General features: G+C 42.5%; 1 protein-coding gene across 1 annotated transcript in view; it reads left to right on the top strand.

Annotated features, from left to right (window-relative positions):
- The first annotated feature begins 11984 nt into the window (after positions 1 to 11984).
- Positions 11985 to 23862, top strand: part of LOC138638848 (uncharacterized) — a 30864-nt gene continuing 18986 nt past the window's right edge. The window contains exon 1 of the mRNA XM_069728513.1: positions 11985 to 12281. The gene's annotated coding sequence lies outside the window, so the exon portion shown is untranslated. The remainder of the gene's footprint in view (positions 12282 to 23862) is intronic.

Raw genomic sequence — 23862 nt, 5'->3', positions numbered from 1 at the left:
CACCTGGAATATGCAAATTCGCCTCCTGAAGCTTGAATCCCTGGACTTGGTAGGGACCGTCATACAAGGGTTCTAGTCCGTGTTTTCTGACATAGCTTTTTCATGACCATAAAACCACCAGGCTTCAAATTGTGACAAGTGTCGGTTTCTGCTGAATCTGGAAGGGAAGAATAAACTAAAACATGGGTGTTAGCAAGCTTTTTACTAAGCTGAATAACATATTGAACAGCACGGTCAGTTTCTTCTGATAACTACTGAGGCTGGAAATTTGTAACTGAGAACCTAGCACCAAACAATATCTCATATGGGGACAGGCCATGTTTTGCAATAGGGGTAGTACGAATGTGTAAGAGCCCTGGCCATGGAGCCGTAGTCTCCTGCATCATTTTGGTCAATTGTCCCTTCAGTGTGTCGTTCAGCCTCTTAACTTTCCTACTAGATTGTGGATGGTACGGAGTATGGAGGGCTACAGTGGATCCAAGCATTGTCAGAACCTCCTGATACACATGAGAAGAAAAGGCCGGGCCTTGGTCACTTTCAACAACTTCTGGAACACCATATCTGCATTTGACTTCCATCACCAGTTTCTTTGCTGTGGTCTTTGCAGTCACGTTGGTAACGGGGAATGCTTCTGGCCAACTGGAGAACATGTCGACAACCACCAGACAATATTCATACCTTCCAGACTTGGGCAACGTGATGTTGTCCACCTGGAGCTTTTGGAAAGGATAGTCGGGCTTAGCAAGGTGCTTCGGGGGTACACGTTGAAGTTGACCGGGATTGCAGGTCTGACAGATATTACATGCACGGTTGAGTACTGTCAGGACTGTAGAAATACCTGGAGTCCAGTAGAATTTTTGTACCAGGTCAAGGGCCTGTTCTTTCCTCGGTGTGTGGGCCCATGTGCCCACGTGGCAATAGCAGGGTACATCCGCTTAGGGAAACACACAAGTTGGTCCTTTTTCCAGAGACCATTGTCCATACATGCTCCATCAGCTTCCACTGCTTCACTTCTTCCTTTGGAGACATTCTCTGCATCGTCATTAAGCGGTCTCGCGGGGTCCGACAGAAAACCTCAGTCTGGCATAGATCATCAGGTTCCTGTAGAGTCAGTGTTTCTTGTAACTGTTTACGCTGAGAGCGTGTGGTCACCATAGCTGGTATGGTCGGTTCAACGGGTAGAAGAGCAGCAGCTTTTGCTTGCATATCCGTAAAGGTGTTACCAACAGTCTGTGGACTGTTCCATAGTACCATGCTCCTTAACTGTGATAATGGCCACCTGGGTAGGTAATTTGATTGAGTCCATGAGGGTTTTAACAGCTTCAGCATTCTTCACTGAAGTCCCAGCAGTAGTAACAAACCCTCGATTGGCCCATAGGGCTCCGAAATCATGAGCAATACCAAATGCATACTGTGAGTCCGTGTATATATCAGCCCGCCTGTCTTTGGCCAGAACACATGCAGTAGACAGAGCCTGAAATTCTGCTTCTTGTCCTGACAGGGTGGGAGGGACGGAGTGCAGCTCCGGGCACTACAGTATCTTCCGTAGTAACAGCGTATCCGGTGTGGAATCTGCCAAAATCATCATCATATCTTGAACTGTCTTTTAGGGCCTTGTAGAGAAATTGCATTATGCGGGATGCGTCCAGTATTCACTGACAACAATAAGTACATAGTCCAAGAAAACGCTGGAGTTCAGTCTCATCTTTTGGGAATGGAGGGGAGCTGACGGCTATTTTTTTTTTCTTCTGTGAGGTGTCTGGCACCCTGAAGGAGACAGTGACCCAAAAATATCACTTGACCAAGGCAGAACCGAAGTTTCGAGGCTGAAACCCGACAGTTCAGATCTGCCAGATACTTGAGAAGGCTAACAGTGGCAACAATGGCTTGCTGCTCTGTCCGTGCACACAACAAAAGGTTACCCACATACTGAAGCAACGTGACATAAGGATATCCTAACTGCCAGGGTTAAAGACACTCGCCCATATTTTTTTTTTTGCAAACAGATCGGGAAAGGGCATGTAGGATACACATCTCATTATGTTCATCTCCATAGGGGTTATATAACATAAATACCATTTGACCATCATCTTGGAATTATACTCTGGAGCGGAACTGTGATAATAAATCTGCCCCCAGTAAATTTACCGGACATGAGGGAGAGATTATGAACTGAGCAGTAACTTCAGGGAAAGGACCCACAGGGATGGGTTTTGTAAGAGTATATTTATTGGGTCTGTCATCTACTCTAATTAACCCCTTAAGCCCCAAGGGTGGTTTGCACGTTAATGACCGGGCCAATTTTTACAATTCTGACCACTGTCCCTTTATGAGGTTATAACTCTGGAACGCTTCAACGGATCCCAGTGATTCTGACATTGTTTTCTCGCGACATATTGTACTTCATGATAGTGGTAAAATTTCTTTGATATTACCTGCGTTTATTTGTGAAAATAACGGAAATTTGGTGAAAATTATGAAAATTTCGCAATTTTCCAACTTTGAATTTTTATGCAATTAAATCACAGAGATATGTCACACAAAATACTTAATAAGTAACATTTCCCACATGTCTACTTTACATCAGCACAATTTTGGAACCAAAATTTTTTTTTGTTAGGGAGTTATAAGGGTTAAAAGTTGACCAGCAATTTCTCATTTTAACAACACTATTTTTTTTTAGCGACCACATCTCATTTGAAGTCATTTTGAGGGGTCTATATGATAGAAAATACCCAAGTGTGACACCATTCTAAAAACTGCACCCCTCAAGGTGCTCAAACCCACATTCAAGAAGTTTATTAACCCTTCTGGTGCTTCACAGGAATTTTTGGAATGTTTAAATAAAAATGAACATTTAACTTTTTTTCACAAAAAATTTACTTCAGCTCCAATTTGTTTTATTTTACCAAGGGTAACAGGAGAAAATGGACCCCAAAAGTTGTTGTACAATTTGTCCTGAGTACGCCGATACCCCATATGTGGGGGTAAACCACTGTTTGGGCGCATGACAGAGCTCGGAAGCGAAGGAGCGCCATTTGACTTTTCAATGCAAAATTGACTGGAATTGAGATGGGACGCCATGTTGCGTTTGGGGAGCCCCTGATGTGCCTAAACAATGAAACCCCCCACAAGTGACACCATTTTGGAAAGTAGACCCCCTAAGGAACTTATCTAGAGGTGTGGTGAGCACTTTGACCCACCAAGTGCTTCACAGAAGTTTATAATGCAGAACCGTAAAAATAAAAAATCATTTTTTTTCACAAAAATTATCTTTTCGCCCCCAATTTTTTATTTTCCCAAGGGTAAGAGAAGAAATTGGACCCCAAAAGCTGTTTCACAATTTGTCCTGAGTACGCTGATACCCCATATGTGGGGATAAACCACTGATTGGGCGCATGGGAGACCTCGGAAAGGAAGGAGCGCCGTTTGACTTTTCAATGCAAAATTGACAGGAATTGAGATGGGACCCCATGTTGCGTTTGGAGAGCCACTGATGTGCCTAAACATTGAAACCCCCCACAAGTGACACCATTTTGGAAAGTAGACCACCTAAGGAACTTATCTAGAGGTGTGGTGAGCACTTTGACCCACCAAGTGCTTCACAGAAGTTTATAATGCAGAACCGTAAAAATAAAAAATCATATTTTTTCACAAAAATTATCTTTTCACCCCCAATTTTTTATTTTCCCAAGGGTAAGAGAAGAAATTGGACCCCAAAATTTGTTGTACAATTTGTCCTGAGTACGCTGATACCCCATATGTGGGGGTAAACCACTGTTTGGGCGCATGGGAGAGCTCGGAAGGGAAGTAGCGCCGTTTGACTTTTCAATGCAAAATTGACAGGAATTGAGATGGGACCCCATGTTGCGTTTGGAGAGCCACTGATGTGCCTAAATATTGAAACCCCCCACAAGTGACACTATTTTGGAAAGTAGACCCCCTAAGGAACTTATCTAGATGTGTGCTGAGCGTTTTGACCCACCAAGGGCTTCACAGAAGTTTATAATGCAGAGCTGTAAAAATAAAACAAAAATTTTTTCCCACAAAAATTATTTTTTTAGCCCCCAGTTTTGTATTTTCCCGAGGGTAGCAGGAGAAATTGGACCCCCAAAGTTGTTGTTCAATTTGTCCTGAGTGCGCTGATACCCCATATGTGGGGGGGAACCACCGTTTGGACGCATGGAAGGGCTCGGAAGGGAAGGAGCGCCATTTGGAATGCAGACTTAGATGGAATGGTCTGCAGGCGTCACATTGCGTTTGCAGAGCCCCTAATGTACCTAAACAGTAGAAACCCCCCACAAATGACAACATGTTGGAAAGTAGACCCCCTAAGGAACTTATCTAGATGTGTGGTGAGCGCTTTGACCCACCAAGGGCTTCACAGAAATTTATAATGCAGAGCCATAAAAATAAAACAAATATTTTTTTCCCACAAAAATTATTTTTTTAGCCCCCAGTTTTGTATTTTCCCGAGGGTAGCAGGAGAAATTGGACCCCAAAAGTTGTTGTCCAATTTGTCCTGAGTGCGCTGATACCCCATATGTGGGGGGGAACCACCGTTTGGACGCATGGAAGGGCTCGGAAGGGAAGGAGCGCCATTTGGAATGCAGACTTAGATGGAATGGTCTGCAGGCGTCACATTGCGTTTGCAGAGCCCCTAATGTACCTAAACAGTAGAAACCCCCCACAAGTGACACCATGTTGGAAAGTAGACCCCCTAAGGAACTTATCTAGATGTGTGGTGAGGGCTTTGACCCACCAACGGCTTCACAGAAGTTTATAATGCAGAGCCGTAAAAATAAAACAAAAATTTTTTCCCACAAAAATTATTTTTCAGCCCCCAGTTTTGTATTTTCCCGAGGGTAACAGGAGAAATTGGACCCCAAAAGTTGTTGTCCAATTTGTCCTGAGTGCGCTGATACCCCATATGTGGGGGGAACCACCGTTTGGATGCATGGGAGGGCTCGGAAGGGAAGGAGCGCCATTTGGAATGCAGACTTAGATGGAATGGTCTGCAGGCGTCACATTGCGTTTGCAGAGCCCCTAATGTACCTAAACAGTAGAAGCCCCCCACAAGTGACCCCATTTTGGAAACTAGACCCCCCAAGGAACTTATCTAGATGTGTTGTAAGAACTTTGAACCCCCAAGTGTTTCACTACAGTTTATAACGCAGAGCCGTGAAAATAAAAAATCTTTTTTTTTCCCCACAAAAATTATTTTTTAGCCCCCAGTTTTGTATTTTCCCAAGGGTAACAGGAGAAATTGGACCCCAAAGGTTGTTGTCCTATTTGTCCTGAGTACGCTGATACCCCATATGTTGGGGTAAACCCCTGTTTGGGCACACGGGAGAGCTCGGAAGGGAAGGAGCACTGTTTTACTTTTTCAACGCAGAATTGGCTGGAATTGAGATCGGACGCCATGTCGCGTTTGGAGAGCCCCTGATATGTCTAAACAGTGGAAACCCACAATTATAACTGAAACCCTAATCCAAACACACCCCTAACCCTAATCCCAACGGTAACCCTAACCACACCCCTAACCCCAATCCCAACCCTATTCCCAACCGTAAATGTAATCTAAACCCTAATCGTAACTTTAGCCCCAACCCTAACCCTAACTTTAGCCCCAACCCTAACGGTAGCCTTAACCCTAGCCCCAACCCTAGCCCTAACCCTAGCCCTAACCCTAGCCCTAACCCTAGCCCTAACCCTAGCCCCAACCCTAACCCTAGCCCTAACCCTAGACCTAACCCTAGCCCTAACCCTAACCCTAGCCCTAGCCCTAACCCTAACCCTAGCCCTAGCCCTAACCCTAACCCTAGCCCTAACCCTAGCCCTAACCCTAGCCCTAACCCTAGCCCTAACCCTAGCCCCAACCCTAACCCTAGCCCTAACCCTAGCCCTAATGGGAAAATGGAAATAAATACATTTTTTTTATTTTTCCCTAACTAAGGGGGTGATGAAGGGGGGTTTGATTTACTTTTATAGCGGGTTTTTTAGCGGATTTTTATGATTGGCAGCCGTCACACACTGAAAGACGCTTTTTATTGCAAAAAATATTTTTTGCATTACCACATTTTGAGAGCTATAAATTTTCCATATTTTGGTCCACAGAGTCATGTGAGGTCTTGTTTTTTGCGGGACGAGTTGACGTTTTTATTGGTAACATTTTCGGGCACGTCACATTTTTTGATCGCTTTTTATTCCGATTTTTGTGAGGCAGAATGACCAAAAACCAGCTATTCATGAATTTCTTTTGGGGGAGGCGTTTATACCGTTCCGCGTTTGGTAAAATTGATAAAGCAGTTTTATTCTTCGGGTCAGTACGATTACAGCGATACCTCATTTATATTATTTTTTTATGTTTTGGCGCTTTTATACGATAAAAACTATTTTATAGAAAAAATAATTATTTTTGCATCGCTTTATTCTGAGGACTATAACTTTTTTATTTTTTTGCTGATCATGATGTATGGTGGCTTGTTATTTGCGGGACAAGATGGTGCTTTCAGCAGTACCATGGTTATTTATATCTGTCTTTTTGATCGCGTGTTATTCCACTTTTTGTTCGGCGGTATGATAATAAAGCGTTGTTTTTTGCCTCGTTTTTTTTTTTTCTTACAGTGTTTACTGAAGGGGTTAACTAGTGGGCCAATTTTATAGGTCGGGTCGTTACGGACGCGGCGATACTAAATATGTGTACTTTTATTGTTTTTTTTTATTTAGATAAAGAAATGTATTTATAGGAATAATATTTTTTTTTCATTATTTTGGAATATTTTTTTTTATTTTTTTTACACATTTGGAATTTTTTTTTTTACTTTTTTACTTTGTCCCAGGGGGGGACATCACAGATCGATGATCTGACAGTTTGCACAGCACTCTGTCAGATCACCGATCTGATAGAAGTGCAGGCTGCTTCACAGTGCCTGCTCTGAGCAGGCTTCTGTGAAGCCACCTCCCTCCCTGCAGGACCCGGATCCGCGGCCATCTTGGATCCGGGCCTGGAAGATGCAGGGAGGGAGGTAAGACCCTCGCAGCAACGCGATCACATCGCGTTGCTGCGGGGGGCTCAGGGAAGCCCGCAGGGAGCCCCCTCCCTGCGCGATGCTTCCCTGCACCGCCGGCACATCGCGATCATGTTTGATCGCGGTGTGCCGGGGGTTAATGTGCCGGGAGCGGTCCGTGACCGCTCCTGGCACATAGTGCCGGATGTCAGCTGCGATAGGGGATAATGGGGTTAAAACAAGCTCTTGGTCTGAGAATTAACATGGCGAGGGAGATTCCCAGACATAGGGTTAAAATAGATATTGGAATATGAGACTGGATTTGAGTAAGGGAGGGGGGCTGGAGCTAAAGTCTGTTGCTTGGGCCACTGATAAGGAACCGAGCTGCGTCCTTGAAGCTGCGGCGGGGGGAGCTAGAGAGCGAGCAGAGATCACTGCAGCTGCTGATTTAGAGTGGGTTAAGTTCTTCTGAAAACTTAGTACTACTTTTTTCAATGCATCGTCCGGAGTGGAAGTCTCAATATCGGATCTAACTGACATTATTGCCTCTTTCAATTCAGATTTAAGGCTGGACATCAAAGCTGCCACAAAAAGGTGTGAATGGGCTTTACTATACAGTGAAAACCCCAAATCTTTAAATACTACCATAAGACGCCCATAGAACTTCTCGGCAGTCTCCCCCTTGTCCTGTGTGACATCTGTGAGGGAGGTAGCTTGGTCCGCTAATCTATCTTGTGCCCAAACCTTTAAAGCATTACAGAAATCAACATCACTCTCATAGGTTCCCCCGTTCACATTATACATTATGCCACCCTCAATAATTGGAAAATACCCCTCTCCAGCCTTCACATGGAGTAAGTGTAACAGATCTCTCCGGGGAGTGGAATAAATCTCTCGATTCGCTGCTATTTGTCTATAGAAGGCCATGGAGGATGTTTCTGAATCGGGTAACTAAAGTAGGAGAGGTGGATACTCATAACCACTAGCAATACTAGGCATAGCAGGGACTGGTGCTGGCGGTGGCTGATAATAAGTGCCGTCAGCATTTAGCAAGGGAAAGGTGGGGGCTACAACTCCGGGTCTTCTTGCTTCACAATTGTAACAGACCTGTCTCCACCTGAAAATGACCAGACGGAGACTCGTGCCTCAGTGTGGGGGATCGAGCAGATCTCTGGGCCCCGTTTATTGTGTATGAGTTTTCATAGTCATAGAAATTATACTTCAACCAATCAGCATAAGAATACGCTCACAGTTCTTAACCTATAAGAATACAGGAAAAACTTAACCCATGAGGATACAGGAAAAATGGAAACTACAGATATGGTCATGTCTTTTTGGCATAGAAAAACATATTAACAGATGCCTCAGTCTTGTATAGCGATACACCCACGAGTCTCTTATCTTGCTCATTCGAGTCAGAATATTCAAGGTCTTTATACCAATTATGAACCATAGACTAGCTGAATAACAAAATGTTATCTTCGTGAGAAACAGGACAGAGTTATTTCATAGCAGCTGTAACCTTCTACCTAAGTAAATAACAGAATTTATCTTTAACCAAAAACAAAATGGAGTCAAAGCACAAAATGGAGAATCTTTCATAATTTGTTCCTTCACAAGAGAATGCGCTGTAGTCGTCACTTCATCACAACTCTGAGAATAGAACTCTCCTATCTGACATGTCTATGCTGGTGAGAAAAACCTCAATATTCATAAGTGAAGCCTAATTTACATAGACTGCTAGTCTTGCTGATTACATTCAATCAGTAGATTTGGTTTCCAGTACCATCTCTATGCTGACGACACCCAATTATACACCTCTTCTCCTGTTATCACGAAGACCTTTTTAGAAAACACCAGTGATTGTCTTACCGCTGTCTCTAACATCATGTCCTCCCTCTATCTGAAACTAAACCTGTCAAAAACTGAACTCCTCGTGTTCTCTCCCTCTACTAACCTACCTTTGCCTGACATTGCCATCTCCGTGTGCGGTTCCACCATTACTCCAAAGCAACATGCCCGCTGCCTTGGGGTCATCCTTGATTCTGACCTTTCATTCACCCCCCACATCCGATCACTGGCTCGCTCTTCTCATCTGCATCTCAAAAACATTTCTAGAATTCGCCCTTTTCTTACTTTCGACTCTGCAAAAACTCTTACTGTTTCACTTATTCATTCTCGTCTGGACTATTGTAACTCTTCACTAATCGGCCTCTCTCTTACCAAACTCTCCCCGCTCCAATCTGTCCTGAATGCTGCTGCCAGGATCATATTCTTCACCAACCGTTACACCGATGCCTCTACCTTGTGCCAGTCATTACACTGGCTACCCATCCACTCCAGAATCCAGTACAAAACTACTACCCTCATCCACAAAGCACTCCATGGCTCAGCACCACCCTACATCTCCTCTCTGGTCTCAGTCTACCACCCTACCCGTGCCCTCCGCTCCGCTAATGACCTCAGGTTAGCATCCTCAATAATCAGAACCTCCCACTCCCGTCTCCAAGACTTTACACGTGCTGCGCCGATTCTTTGGAATGCACTACCTAGGTTAATGCGATTAATCCCCAATCCCCACAGTTTTAAGCGTGCCCTAAAAACTCATTTGTTCAGACTGGCCTACCGCCTCAACGCATTAACCTAACGATCCCTGTGTGGCCTATTTAAAAAATAAATAAATAAATAAAAATGGATGTTCTCATTCACTTTATGCAGGTAATATCCCTCTGTGTCTGTACTGTTACATACTTAGGCAGATAACTGGTTCATGCAGCTTTACATGAACACCCGAGCCTTACACTATGGCCGGTCCGAATAACTAAAGAAATTGTTACCATCCACCTCTCGTGTCTCCCCTTTTCCTCATAGTTTGTAGCTTGCGAGCAGCAGGGCCCTCATTCCTCCTGGTATCTGTTTTGAACTGTAATTCTGTTATGCTGTAATGTCTATTGTCTGTGCAAGTCCCCTCTATAATTTGTAAAGCGCTGCGGAATATGTTGGCGCTATATAAATAAAAATTATTATTATTATTATTATTACATTGAGGCTAGAGGTGAGAAGTTATGTTTGCCGTACAAAGAAGAAAAAGACATGTTAAAGAGCGGACACCTTAAATTAACTAAATATTTATTAATCAAAATAGTTAAAAAAGGATAAAACACATAACAATTAGTTAACAATTAAAACAATTTAAAACCCAGAGTGGGAATCACCAGAACATAATCTTTCACCTGCTTACTATAAAGCTAATGTCAAAACTTCCAATGCCTGTTATGGAAAAAAACCAAATACACTGCTCTAAAAAATAAAGGGAACACTAAAATCCCACTTCCTAGATATCTCTGAATGAAATATTCCAGTTGTACATTTTTATCCATTGCATAGTGGAATGAATCATTCAGAATAATAAAACATAACAATTATCAATGTAAATCAAAATTAATATCCCATGGAGGTCTGGATTTGGAATGATGCTCAAAATCAAAGAGGAAAATCAAATTGCAGGCTGATCCAACTTCAGTGGAAATGCCTCACGACAAGGAAATAATGCTCAGTAGTGCGTGTGGCCTCCACGTGCCTGTATGACCTCCCTACTGTACAACGCCTGGGCATGCTCCTGATGAGGCGGCAGATGGTCTCCTGAGGGATCTCCTCTCAGACCTGGACTAAAGCATCCGCCAACTCCTGGACAGTCTGTGGTGCAACGTGATGTTGGTGGATGGAGCGAGACATGATGTCCCAGATGTGTTCAATCGGATTCAGGTCTGGGGAACAGGCGGGCCAGTCCATAGCTTCAATGCCTTCATCTTGCAGGAACTGCTGACACACTCCAGCCACTTGAGGTCTGGCACTGTCCTGCATTAGGAGGAACCCAGGGCCAACCGCACCAGCATATGGTCTCACAAGGGGTCTGAGGATCTCATCTCGGTACCTAATGGCAGTCAAGCTACCTCTGGTGAGCACATGGAGGACTGTGCGGCCTGCCAAAGAAATGCCACCCCACACCATTACTGACTCACTGCCAAACTGGTCATGCTGAAGGATGTTGCAGGCAGATCGCTCTCCGCGGCGTCTCCAGACTCTGTCAAGTCTGTCACGTTTGTCACATGTGGTCAGGGTGAACCTGCTTTCATCTGTGAAGAGCAGAGGGCGCCAGTGGCGAATTTACCAACCCTGGTGTTCTGTGGCAAATGCCAAGTGTCCTGCACTGTGTTGGGTTATAGCACAACCCCCACCTGTGGACGTCGAGCACTCAGACCATACTCATGGAGTCGGTTTCTAACCATTTGTGCAGACACATGCACATTTGTGGCCTAATGGAGGTCATTTGGCAGGGCTCCGGCAGTGCTCCTCCTGTTCGTACTTGCACAAAGGTTAAGGTAGTGGTCCTGCTGCTGGGATGTTGCCCTCTTACGGCCCCCTCCACGTCTCCTGGTGTACTGGCCTGTCTCCTGGTATCTCCTCCAGCCTCTGGACACTACGCTGACAGACACAGCAAATCTTCTTGCCACAGCTCACATTGATGTGCCATCCTGGATGAGCTTCACTATCTGAACCACTTGTGTGGGTTGTAGAGTCCGTCTCATGCTACCACAAGTGTGAAAGCACAACCAACATTCAAAAGTGACCAAAACATCGGCCAGAAAGCATTGGTACTGAGATGTGGTCTGTGGTCCCCACCTGCAGAACCACTCCATTATTGAGGGGGTCTTGATAATTGCCAATAATTTCCATCTGTTGTCTATTCCATTTGCACAACAGCATGAGAAATTGATTGCGAATCAGTGTCGCTTCCTAAGTGGACGGTTTGATTTCACAGAAGTTTCATTTACTTATTATACAAATATCAAAATACAAATATAAGTATCCCCGATAGCTTGGTAGTGGATTAACACACAATGTGCAACTATGAGCACAAAAATGCAATGATCAATTGGTCCTATGAAAACATACTGGATCCTACTGACGACATCAATGTGAATAAGGGCAGAGCAGAACCGGGCCGGACTGAGACGCCCCCACATGGAGACTATGGAGCTCAGAAAGGGGGGAGTTTATGATAAGAAAACTTTCCTGAGAACGACTTATGAAACTGCCTTTCCACAGAATTGTTTTTTTCTGCAATGAGTCACTAATAAAATATTAATAATTAAGCGAGCGCACCTGTCCGACATGAAGATATAAATGTGAGAGATCAGACGAAACGGAATACCTGAGCGGAGAAAACACCGAGGAGCCTTAAACCACCCCCAAAAGAAGACCCTGCAGGTGAAGTACGGGGAAGGTGACCCCGAGATGCTCCAGAGACTGCGGAAGATTCACAACTATCACTATTATAAATATAATGCTAATAATCATCATTACAGTGCAGCAAGCTGATAGTCAGTCCTATGTAAGAGATAATGTAACAATATATGTATCACCAAGTGTTGTAGATGACATCTGCTGCATTATCTGTAGTTATCACTGTGTTATCTGTGGTGTTACATAGGACTGCAGGTGACATCTACCCCATTATCTGTACTCAGAGAGTTATCACTGTGTTATCTGTGGTGTTACATAGGACTGCAGGTGACATCTACTACACTATCTGTACTCAGAGAGTTATCACTGTGTTATCTGTGGTGTTACATAGGACTGCAGGTGACATCTACTACACTATCTGTACTCAGAGAGTTATCACTGTGTTATCTGGGGTGTTACATAGGACTGCAGGTGGCACCTACTACATTATCTGTACCCAGAGAGTTATCACTGTGTTATCTGGGGTGTTACATAGGACTGCAGGTGGCACCTACTACATTATCTGTACTCAGAGATATCACTGTGTTATCTGTGGTGTTACATAGGACTGCAGGTGACATCTGCTACATTATCTGTACTCAGAGAGTTATCACTGTGTTATCTGTGGTGTTACATAGGACTGCAGGTGACATCTACTACATTATCTGTACCCAGAGAGTTATCACTGTGTTATCTGTGGTGTTACATAGGACTGCAGGTGACATCTACTACATTATCTGTACTCAGAGAGTTATCACTGTGTTATCTGTGGTGTTACATAGGACTGCAGGTGACATCTACTACATTATCTGTACCCAGAGAGTTATCACTGTGTTATCTGGGGTGTTACATAGGACTGCAGGTGACATCTACTACATTATCTGTACTCAGAGAGTTATCACTGTGTTATCTGTGGTGTTACATAGGACTGCAGGTGACATCTGCTACATTATCTGTACTCAGAGAGTTATCACTGTGTTATCTGTGGTGTTACATAGGACTGCAGGTGACATCTACTACATTATCTGTACTCAGAGAGTTATCACTGTGTTATCTGTGGCGTTACATAGGACTGCAGGTGACATCTACTACATTATCTGTACTCAGAGACTTATCACTGTGTTATCTGTGGTGTTACATAGGACTGCAGGTGACATCTACTACATTATCTGTACCCAGAGAGTTATCACTGTGTTATCTGGGGTGTTACATAGGACTGCAGGTGGCACCTACTACATTATCTGTACTCAGAGATATCACTGTGTTATCTGTGGTGTTACATAGGACTGCAGGTGACATCTACTACATTATCTGTACTCAGAGAGTTATCACTGTGTTATCTGTGGTGTTACATAGGACTGCAGGTGACATCTACTACATTATCTGTACTCAGAGAGATATCACTGTGTTATCTGTGGCGTTACATAGGACTGCAGGTGACATCTACTACATTATCTGTACTCAGAGAGTTATCACTGTGTTATCTGTGGTGTTACATAGGACTGCAGGTGACATTTACTACATTATCTGTACTCAGAGAGATATCACTGTGTTATCTGTGGTGTTACATAGGACTGCAGGTGACATCTACTACATTATCTGTACTCAGAGAGTTATCACTGTGTTATCTGTGGTGTTACATAGGACTGCAGGTGACATCTACTACATTATCTGTACTCAGAGAGTTATCACTGTGTTATCTGTGGTGTTACATAGGACTGCAGGTGACATCTACTGCATTATCTGTACTCAGAGAGTTATCACTGTGTTATCTGTGGTGTTACATAGGACTGCAGGTGACATCTACTACATTATCTGTACTCGGAGAGATATCACTGTGTCATCTGTGGTGTTACATAGGACTGCAGGTGACATTTACTACATTATCTGTACTCAGAGAGTTATCATTGTGTTATCTGTGGTGTTACATAGGACTGCAGGTGACATCTACTACATTATCTGTACTCAGAGAGTTATCACTGTGTTATCTGTGGTGTTACATAGGACTGCAGGTGATATCTACTACATTATCTGTACTCAGAGATATCACTGTGTTATCTGTGGTGTTACATAGGACTGCAGGTGACATCTACTACATTATTTGTACTCAGAGAGTTATCACTGTGTTATCTGTGGTGTTACATAGGACTGCAGGTGACATCTACTACACTATCTGTACTCAGAGAGTTATCACTGTGTTATCTGTGGTGTTACATAGGACTGCAGGTGACATCTACTGCATTATCTGTACTCAGAGAGTTATCACTGTGTTATCTGTGGTGTTACATAGGACTGAAGGTGACATCTACTACATTATCTGTACTCAGAGAGTTATCACTGTGTTATCTGTGGTGTTACATAGGACTGCAGGTGACATCTACTACATTATCTGTACTCAGAGAGTTATCACTGTGTTATCTGTGGTGTTACATAGGACTGCAGGTGACATCTACTGCATTATCTGTACTCAGAGAGTTATCACTGTGTTATCTGTGGTGTTACATAGGACTGCAGGTGACATCTACTACATTATCTGTACTTAGAGAGTTATCACTGTGTTATCTGTGGTGTTACATAGGACTGCAGGTGACATCTACTACATTATCTGTACTCAGAGAGTTATCAGTGTGTTATCTGTGGTGTTACATAGGACTGCAGGTGACATCTACTACATTATCTGTACTCAGAGAGTTATCACTGTGTTATCTGTGGTGTTACATAGGACTGCAGGTGACATCTACTGCATTATCTGTACTCAGAGAGTTATCACTGTGTTATCTGTGGTGTTACATAGGACTGCAGGTGACATCTACTACACTATCTGTACTCAGAGAGTTATCACTGTGTTATCTGTGGTGTTACATAGGACTGCAGGTGACATCTACTACATTATCTGTACTCAGAGAGTTATCACTGTGTTATCTGTGGTGTTACATAGGACTGCAGGTGACATCTACTACATTATCTGTACTCAGAGAGTTATCACTGTGTTATCTGTGGTGTTACATAGGACTGCAGGTGACATCTACTACATTATCTGTACTCAGAGAGTTATCACTGTGTTATCTGTGGTGTTACATAGGACTGCAGGTGACATCTACTACACTATCTGTACTCAGAGAGTTATCACTGTGTTATCTGTGGTGTTACATAGGACTGCAGGTGACATCTACTACATTATCTGTACTCAGAGAGTTATCAGTGTGTTATCTGTGGTGTTACATAGGACTGCAGGTGACATCTACTACATTATCTGTACTCAGAGAGTTATCACTGTGTTATCTGTGGTGTTACATAGGACTGCAGGTGACATCTACTGCATTATCTGTACTCAGAGAGTTATCACTGTGTTATCTGTGGTGTTACATAGGACTGCAGGTGACATCTACTACACTATCTGTACTCAGAGAGTTATCACTGTGTTATCTGTGGTGTTACATAGGACTGCAGGTGACATCTACTACATTATCTGTACTCAGAGAGTTATCACTGTGTTATCTGTGGTGTTACATAGGACTGCAGGTGACATCTACTACATTATCTGTACTCAGAGAGTTATCACTGTGTTATCTGTGGTGTTACATAGGACTGCAGGTGACATCTACTACATTATCTGTACTCAGAGAGTTATCACTGTGTTATCTGTGGTGTTACATAGGACTGCAGGTGACATCTACTACACTATCTGTACTCAGAGAGTTATCACTGTGTTATCTGTGGTGTTACATAGGACTGCAGGTGACATCTACTACATTATCTGTACTCAGAGAGTTATCACTGTGTTATCTGTGGTGTTACATGGGACTGCAGGTGACATCTACTACATTATCTGTACTCAGAGAGTTATCACTGTGTTATCTGTGGTGTTACATAGGACTGCAGGTGACATCTACTACATTATCTGTACTCAGAGAGTTATCACTGTGTTATCTGTGGTGTTACATAGGACTGCGGGCGAAATCTACTACATTATCTGTACTCAGAGAGTTATCACTGTGTTATCTGTGGTGTTACATAGGACTGCAGGTGACATCTACTACATTATCTGTACTCAGAGAGATATCACTGTGTTATCTGTGGTGTTACATAGGACTGCAGGTGACATCTACTACATTATCTGTACTCAGAGAGTTATCACTGTGTTATCTGTGGTGTTACATAGGACTGCAGGTGACATCTACTACATTATCTGTACTCAGAGAGTTATCACTGTGTTATCTGTGGTGTTACATAGGACTGCAGGTGACATCTACTACACTATCTGTACTCAGAGAGTTATCACTGTGTTATCTGTGGTGTTACATAGGACTGCAGGTGACATCTACTACATTATCTGTACTCAGAGAGTTATCACTGTGTTATCTGTGGTGTTACATAGGACTGCAGGTGACATCTACTACACTATCTGTACTCAGAGAGTTATCAGTGTGTTATCTGTGATGTTACATAGGACTGCAGGTGACATCTACTACATTATCTGTACTCAGAGAGTTATCACTGTGTTATCTGTGGTGTTACATAGGACTGCAGGTGACATCTACTACATTATCTGTACTCAGAGAGTTATCACTGTGTTATCTGTGGTGTTACATAGGACTGCAGGTGACATCTACTACACTATCTGTACTCAGAGAGTTATCACTGTGTTATCTGTGGTGTTACATAGGACTGCAGGTGACATCTACTACACTATCTGTACTCAGAGAGTTATCACTGTGTTATCTGTGGTGTTACATAGGACTGCAGGTGACATCTACTACATTATCTGTACTCAGAGAGTTATCACTGTGTTATCTGTGGTGTTACATAGGACTGCAGGTGACATCTACTGCATTATCTGTACTCAGAGAGTTATCACTGTGTTATCTGTGGTGTTACATAGGACTGCAGGTGACATCTACTACACTATCTGTACTCAGAGAGTTATCACTGTGTTATCTGTGGTGTTACATAGGACTGCAGGTGACATCTACTACATTATCTGTACTCAGAGAGTTATCACTGTGTTATCTGTGGTGTTACATAGGACTGCAGGTGACATCTACTACATTATCTGTACTCAGAGAGTTATCACTGTGTTATCTGTGGTGTTACATAGGACTGCAGGTGACATCTACTACACTATCTGTACTCAGAGAGTTATCACTGTGTTATCTGTGGTGTTACATAGGACTGCAGGTGACATCTACTACATTATCTGTACTCAGAGAGTTATCACTGTGTTATCTGTGGTGTTACATAGGACTGCAGGTGACATCTACTACACTATCTGTACTCAGAGAGTTATCAGTGTGTTATCTGTGATGTTACATAGGACTGCAGGTGACATCTACTACATTATCTGTACTCAGAGAGTTATCACTGTGTTATCTGTGGTGTTACATAGGACTGCAGGTGACATCTACTACATTATCTGTACTCAGAGAGTTATCACTGTGTTATCTGTGGTGTTACATAGGACTGCAGGTGACATCTACTACACTATCTGTACTCAGAGAGTTATCACTGTGTTATCTGTGGTGTTACATAGGACTGCAGGTGACATCTACTACATTATCTGTACTCAGAGAGTTATCACTGTGTTATCTGTGGTGTTACATAGGACTGCAGGTGACATCTACTACATTATCTGTACTCAGAGAGTTATCACTGTGTTATCTGTGGTGTTACATAGGACTGCAGGTGACATCTACTGCATTATCTGTACTCAGAGAGTTATCACTGTGTTATCTGTGGTGTTACATAGGACTGCAGGTGACATCTACTACATTATCTGTACTCAGAGAGTTATCACTGTGTTATCTGTGGTGTTACATAGGACTGCAGGTGACATCTACTACATTATCTGTACTCAGAGAGTTATCACTGTGTTATCTGTGGTGTTACATAGGACTGCAGGTGACATCTACTACATTATCTGTACTCAGAGAGTTATCACTGTGTTATCTATGGTGTTACATAGGACTGCAGGTGACATCTACTACATTATCTGTACTCAGAGAGTTATCAGTGTGTTATCTGTGGTGTTACATAGGACTGCAGGTGACATCTACTACATTATCTGTACTCAGAGAGTTATTACTGTGTTATCTGTGGTGTTACATAGGACTGCAGGTGACATCTACTACATTATCTGTACTCAGAAAGTTATCACTGTGTCATCTGTGGTGTTACATAGGACTGCAGGTGACATCTACTACATTATCTGTACTCAGAGAGTTATCAGTGTGTTATCTGTGATGTTACATAGGACTGCAGGTGACATCTACTACATTACCTGTACTCAGAGAGTTATTACTGTGTTATCTGTGGTGTTACATAGGACTGCAGGTGACATCTACTACATTATCTGTACTCAGAAAGTTATCACTGTGTTATCTGTGGTGTTACATAGGACTGCAGGTGACATCTACTACATTACCTGTACTCGGAGAGATATCACTGTGTCATCTGTGGTGTTACATAGGACTGAAGGTGACATCTACTACATTATCTGTACTCAGAGAGTTATCAGTGTGTTATCTGTGATGTTACATAGGACTGCAGGTGACATCTACTACATTATCTGTACTCAGAGAGTTATCAGTGTGTTATCTGTGGTGTTACATAGGACTGCAGGTGACATCTACTACATTATCTGTACTCAGAGAGTTATTACTGTGTTATCTGTGGTGTTACATAGGACTGCAGGTGACATCTACTACATTATCTGTACTCAGAAAGTTATCACTGTGTCATCTGTGGTGTTACATAGGACTGCAGGTGACATCTACTACATTATCTGTACTCAGAGAGTTATCAGTGTGTTATCTGTGGTGTTACATAGGACTGCAGGTGACATCTGCTACATTATCTGTACTCAGAGATATCACTGTGTTATCTGTGGTGTTACATAGGACTGCAGGTGACATCTACTACATTACCTGTACTCAGAGAGTTATTACTGTGTTATCTGTGGTGTTACATAGGACTGCAGGTGACATCTACTACATTATCTGTACTCAGAAAGTTATCACTGTGTTATCTGTGGTGTTACATAGGACTGCAGGTGACATCTACTACATTACCTGTACTCGGAGAGATATCACTGTGTCATCTGTGGTGTTACATAGGACTGCAGGTGACATCTACTACATTATCTGTACTCAGAGAGTTATCAGTGTGTTATCTGTGATGTTACATAGGACTGCAGGTGACATCTACTACATTACCTGTACTCAGAGAGTTATCACTGTGTTATCTGTGGTGTTACATAGGACTGCAGGTGACATCTACTGCATTATCTGTACTCAGAGAGTTATCACTGTGTTATCTGTGGTGTTACATAGGACTGCAGGTGACATCTACTACATTATCTGTACTCAGAGAGTTATCACTGTGTTATCTGTGGTGTTACATAGGACTGCAGGTGACATCTACTACATTATCTGTACTCAGAGAGTTATTACTGTGTTATCTGTGGTGTTACATAGGACTGCAGGTGACATCTACTGCATTATCTGTACTCAGAGAGTTATCACTGTGTTATCTGTGGTGTTACATAGGACTGCAGGTGACATCTACTACATTATCTGTACTCAGAGAGATATCACTGTGTTATCTGTGGTGTTACATAGGACTGCAGGTGACATCTACTACATTATCTGTACTCAGAGAGTTATCACTGTGTTATCTGTGGTGTTACATAGGACTGCAGGTGACATCTACTACATTATCTGTACTCAGAGAGTTATCACTGTGTAATCTGTGGTGTTACATAGGACTGCAGGTGACATCTACTACATTATCTGTACTTAGAGAGTTATCACTGTGTTATCTGTGGTGTTACATAGGACTGCAGGTGACATCTACTACATTATCTGTACTCAGAGAGTTATCACTGTGTTATCTGTGGTGTTACATAGGACTGCAGGTGACATCTACTACATTATCTGTACTCAGAGGGTTATCACTATGTTATCTGTGCTGTTACATAGGACTGCAGGTGACATCTACTACATTATCTATACTGAGAGTGTTATCACTGTGTTATCTGTGGTGTTACATAGGACTGCAGGTGACATCTACTACATTATCTGTACTCAGAGAGTTATCACTGTGTTATCTGTGGTGTTACATAGGACTGCAGGTGACATCTACTACACTATCTGTACTCAGAGAGTTATCACTGTGTTATCTGTGGTGTTACATAGGACTGCAGGTGACATCTACTACACTATCTGTACTCAGAGAGTTATCACTGTGTTATCTGTGGTGTTACATAGGACTGCAGGTGACATCTACTACATTATCTGTACCCAGAGAGTTATCACTGTGTTATCTGGGGTGTTACATAGGACTGCAGGTGGCACCTACTACATTATCTGTACTCAGAGATATCACTGTGTTATCTGTGGTGTTACATAGGACTGCAGGTGACATCTGCTACATTATCTGTACTCAGAGAGTTATCACTGTGTTATCTGTGGTGTTACATAGGACTGCAGGTGACATCTACTACATTATCTGTACTCAGAGAGTTATCACTGTGTTATCTGTGGTGTTACATAGGACTGCAGGTGACATCTACTGCATTATCTGTACTCAGAGAGTTATCACTGTGTTATCTGTGGTGTTACATAGGACTGCAGGTGACATCTACTACACTATCTGTACTCAGAGAGTTATCACTGTGTTATCTGTGGTGTTACATAGGACTGCAGGTGACATCTACTACATTATCTGTACTCAGAGAGTTATCACTGTGTTATCTGTGGTGTTACATAGGACTGCAGGTGACATCTGCTACATTATCTGTACTCAGAGAGATATCACTGTGTTATCTGTGGTGTTACATAGGACTGCAGGTGACATCTACTACATTATCTGTACTCAGAGAGTTATCAGTGTGTTATCTGTGGTGTTACATAGGACTGCAGGTGACATCTACTACATTATCTGTACTCAGAGAGTTATTACTGTGTTATCTGTGGTGTTACATAGGACTGCAGGTGACATCTACTACACTATCTGTACTCAGAGAGTTATCACTGTGTTATCTGTGGTGTTACATAGGACTGCGGGTGACATCTGCTACATTATCTGTACTCAGAGAGTTATCACTGTGTTATCTGTGGTGTTACATAGGACTGCAGGTGACATCTACTACATTATCTGTACTCAGAGAGTTATCACTGTGTTATCTGTGGTGTTACATAGGACTGCAGGTGACATCTACTACACTATCTGTACTCAGAGAGTTATCAGTGTGTTATCTGTGATGTTACATAGGACTGCAGGTGACATCTACTACATTATCTGTACTCAGAGAGTTATCACTGTGTTATCTGTGGTGTTACATAGGACTGCAGGTGACATCTACTACATTATCTGTACTCAGAGAGTTATCACTGTGTTATCTGTGGTGTTACATAGGACTGCAGGTGACATCTACTGCATTATCTGTACTCAGAGAGTTATCACTGTGTTATCTGTGGTGTTACATAGGACTGCAGGTGACATCTACTACATTATCTGTACTCAGAGAGTTATCACTGTGTTATCTGTGGTGTTACATAGGACTGCAGGTGACATCTACTACATTATCTGTACTCAGAGAGTTATCACTGTGTTATCTGTGGTGTTACATAGGACTGCAGGTGACATCTACTACATTATCTGTACTCAGAGAGTTATCACTGTGTTATCTATGGTGTTACATACGACTGCAGGTGACATCTACTACATTATCTGTACTCAGAGAGTTATCAGTGTGTTATCTGTGGTGTTACATAGGACTGCAGGTGACATCTACTACATTATCTGTACTCAGAGAGTTATTACTGTGTTATCTGTGGTGTTACATAGGACTGCAGGTGACATCTACTACATTATCTGTACTCAGAAAGTTATCACTGTGTCATCTGTGGTGTTACATAGGACTGCAGGTGACATCTACTACATTATCTGTACTCAGAGAGTTATCAGTGTGTTATCTGTGGTGTTACATAGGACTGCAGGTGACATCTACTACATTATCTGTACTCAGAGAGTTATCACTGTGTTATCTGTGATGTTACATAGGACTGCAGGTGACATCTACTACATTATCTGTACTCAGAGAGTTATCACTGGGTTATCTGTGGTGTTACATAGGACTGCAGGTGACATCTACTACATTATCTGTACTCAGAGAGTTATCACTGTGTTATCTGTGGTGTTACATAGGACTGCGGGTGACATCTGCTACATTATCTGTACTCAGAGAGTTATCACTGTGTTATCTGTGGTGTTACATAGGACTGCAGGTGACATCTACTACACTATCTGTACTCAGAGAGTTATCACTGTGTTATCTGTGGTGTTACATAGGACTGCAGGTGACATCTACTACATTATCTGTACTCAGAGAGTTATCACTGTGTTATCTGTGGTGTTACATAGGACTGCAGGTGACATCTACTACACTATCTGTACTCAGAGAGTTATCAGTGTGTTATCTGTGATGTTACATAGGACTGCAGGTGACATCTACTACATTATCTGTACTCAGAGAGTTATCACTGTGTTATCTGTGGTGTTACATAGGACTGCAGGTGACATCTACTACATTATCTGTACTCAGAGAGTTATCACTGTGTTATCTGTGGTGTTACATAGGACTGCAGGTGACATCTACTGCATTATCTGTACTCAGAGAGTTATCACTGTGTTATCTGTGGTGTTACATAGGACTGCAGGTGACATCTACTACATTATCTGTACTCAGAGAGTTATCACTGTGTTATCTGTGGTGTTACATAGGACTGCAGGTGACATCTACTACATTATCTGTACTCAGAGAGTTATCACTGTGTTATCTGTGGTGTTACATAGGACTGCAGGTGACATCTACTACATTATCTGTACTCAGAGAGTTATCACTGTGTTATCTATGGTGTTACATAGGACTGCAGGTGACATCTACTACATTATCTGTACTCAGAGAGTTATCAGTGTGTTATCTGTGGTGTTACATAGGACTGCAGGTGACATCTACTACATTATCTGTACTCAGAGAGTTATTACTGTGTTATCTGTGGTGTTACATAGGACTGCAGGTGACATCTACTACATTATCTGTACTCAGAAAGTTATCACTGTGTCATCTGTGGTGTTACATAGGACTGCAGGTGACATCTACTACATTATCTGTACTCAGAGAGTTATCAGTGTGTTATCTGTGGTGTTACATAGGACTGCAGGTGACATCTACTACATTATCTGTACTCAGAGAGTTATCACTGTGTTATCTGTGATGTTACATAGGACTGCAGGTGACATCTACTACATTACCTGTACTCAGAGAGTTATTACTGTGTTATCTGTGGTGTTACATAGGACTGCATGTGACATCTACTACATTATCTGTACTCAGAAAGTTATCACTGTGTTATCTGTGGTGTTACATAGGACTGCAGGTGACATCTACTACATTACCTGTACTCGGAGAGATATCACTGTGTCATCTGTGGTGTTACATAGGACTGCAGGTGACATCTACTACATTATCTGTACTCAGAGAGTTATTACTGTGTTATCTGTGGTG

This window comes from Ranitomeya imitator, chromosome 5 (genome assembly GCF_032444005.1).
Source record: "Ranitomeya imitator isolate aRanImi1 chromosome 5, aRanImi1.pri, whole genome shotgun sequence".
Classification (NCBI taxonomy): Eukaryota; Metazoa; Chordata; class Amphibia; order Anura; family Dendrobatidae; genus Ranitomeya; species Ranitomeya imitator.
The sequence above is the reverse complement of the archived record's forward strand: the minus strand, read 5'-3'. Positions and strand labels throughout refer to the sequence as shown.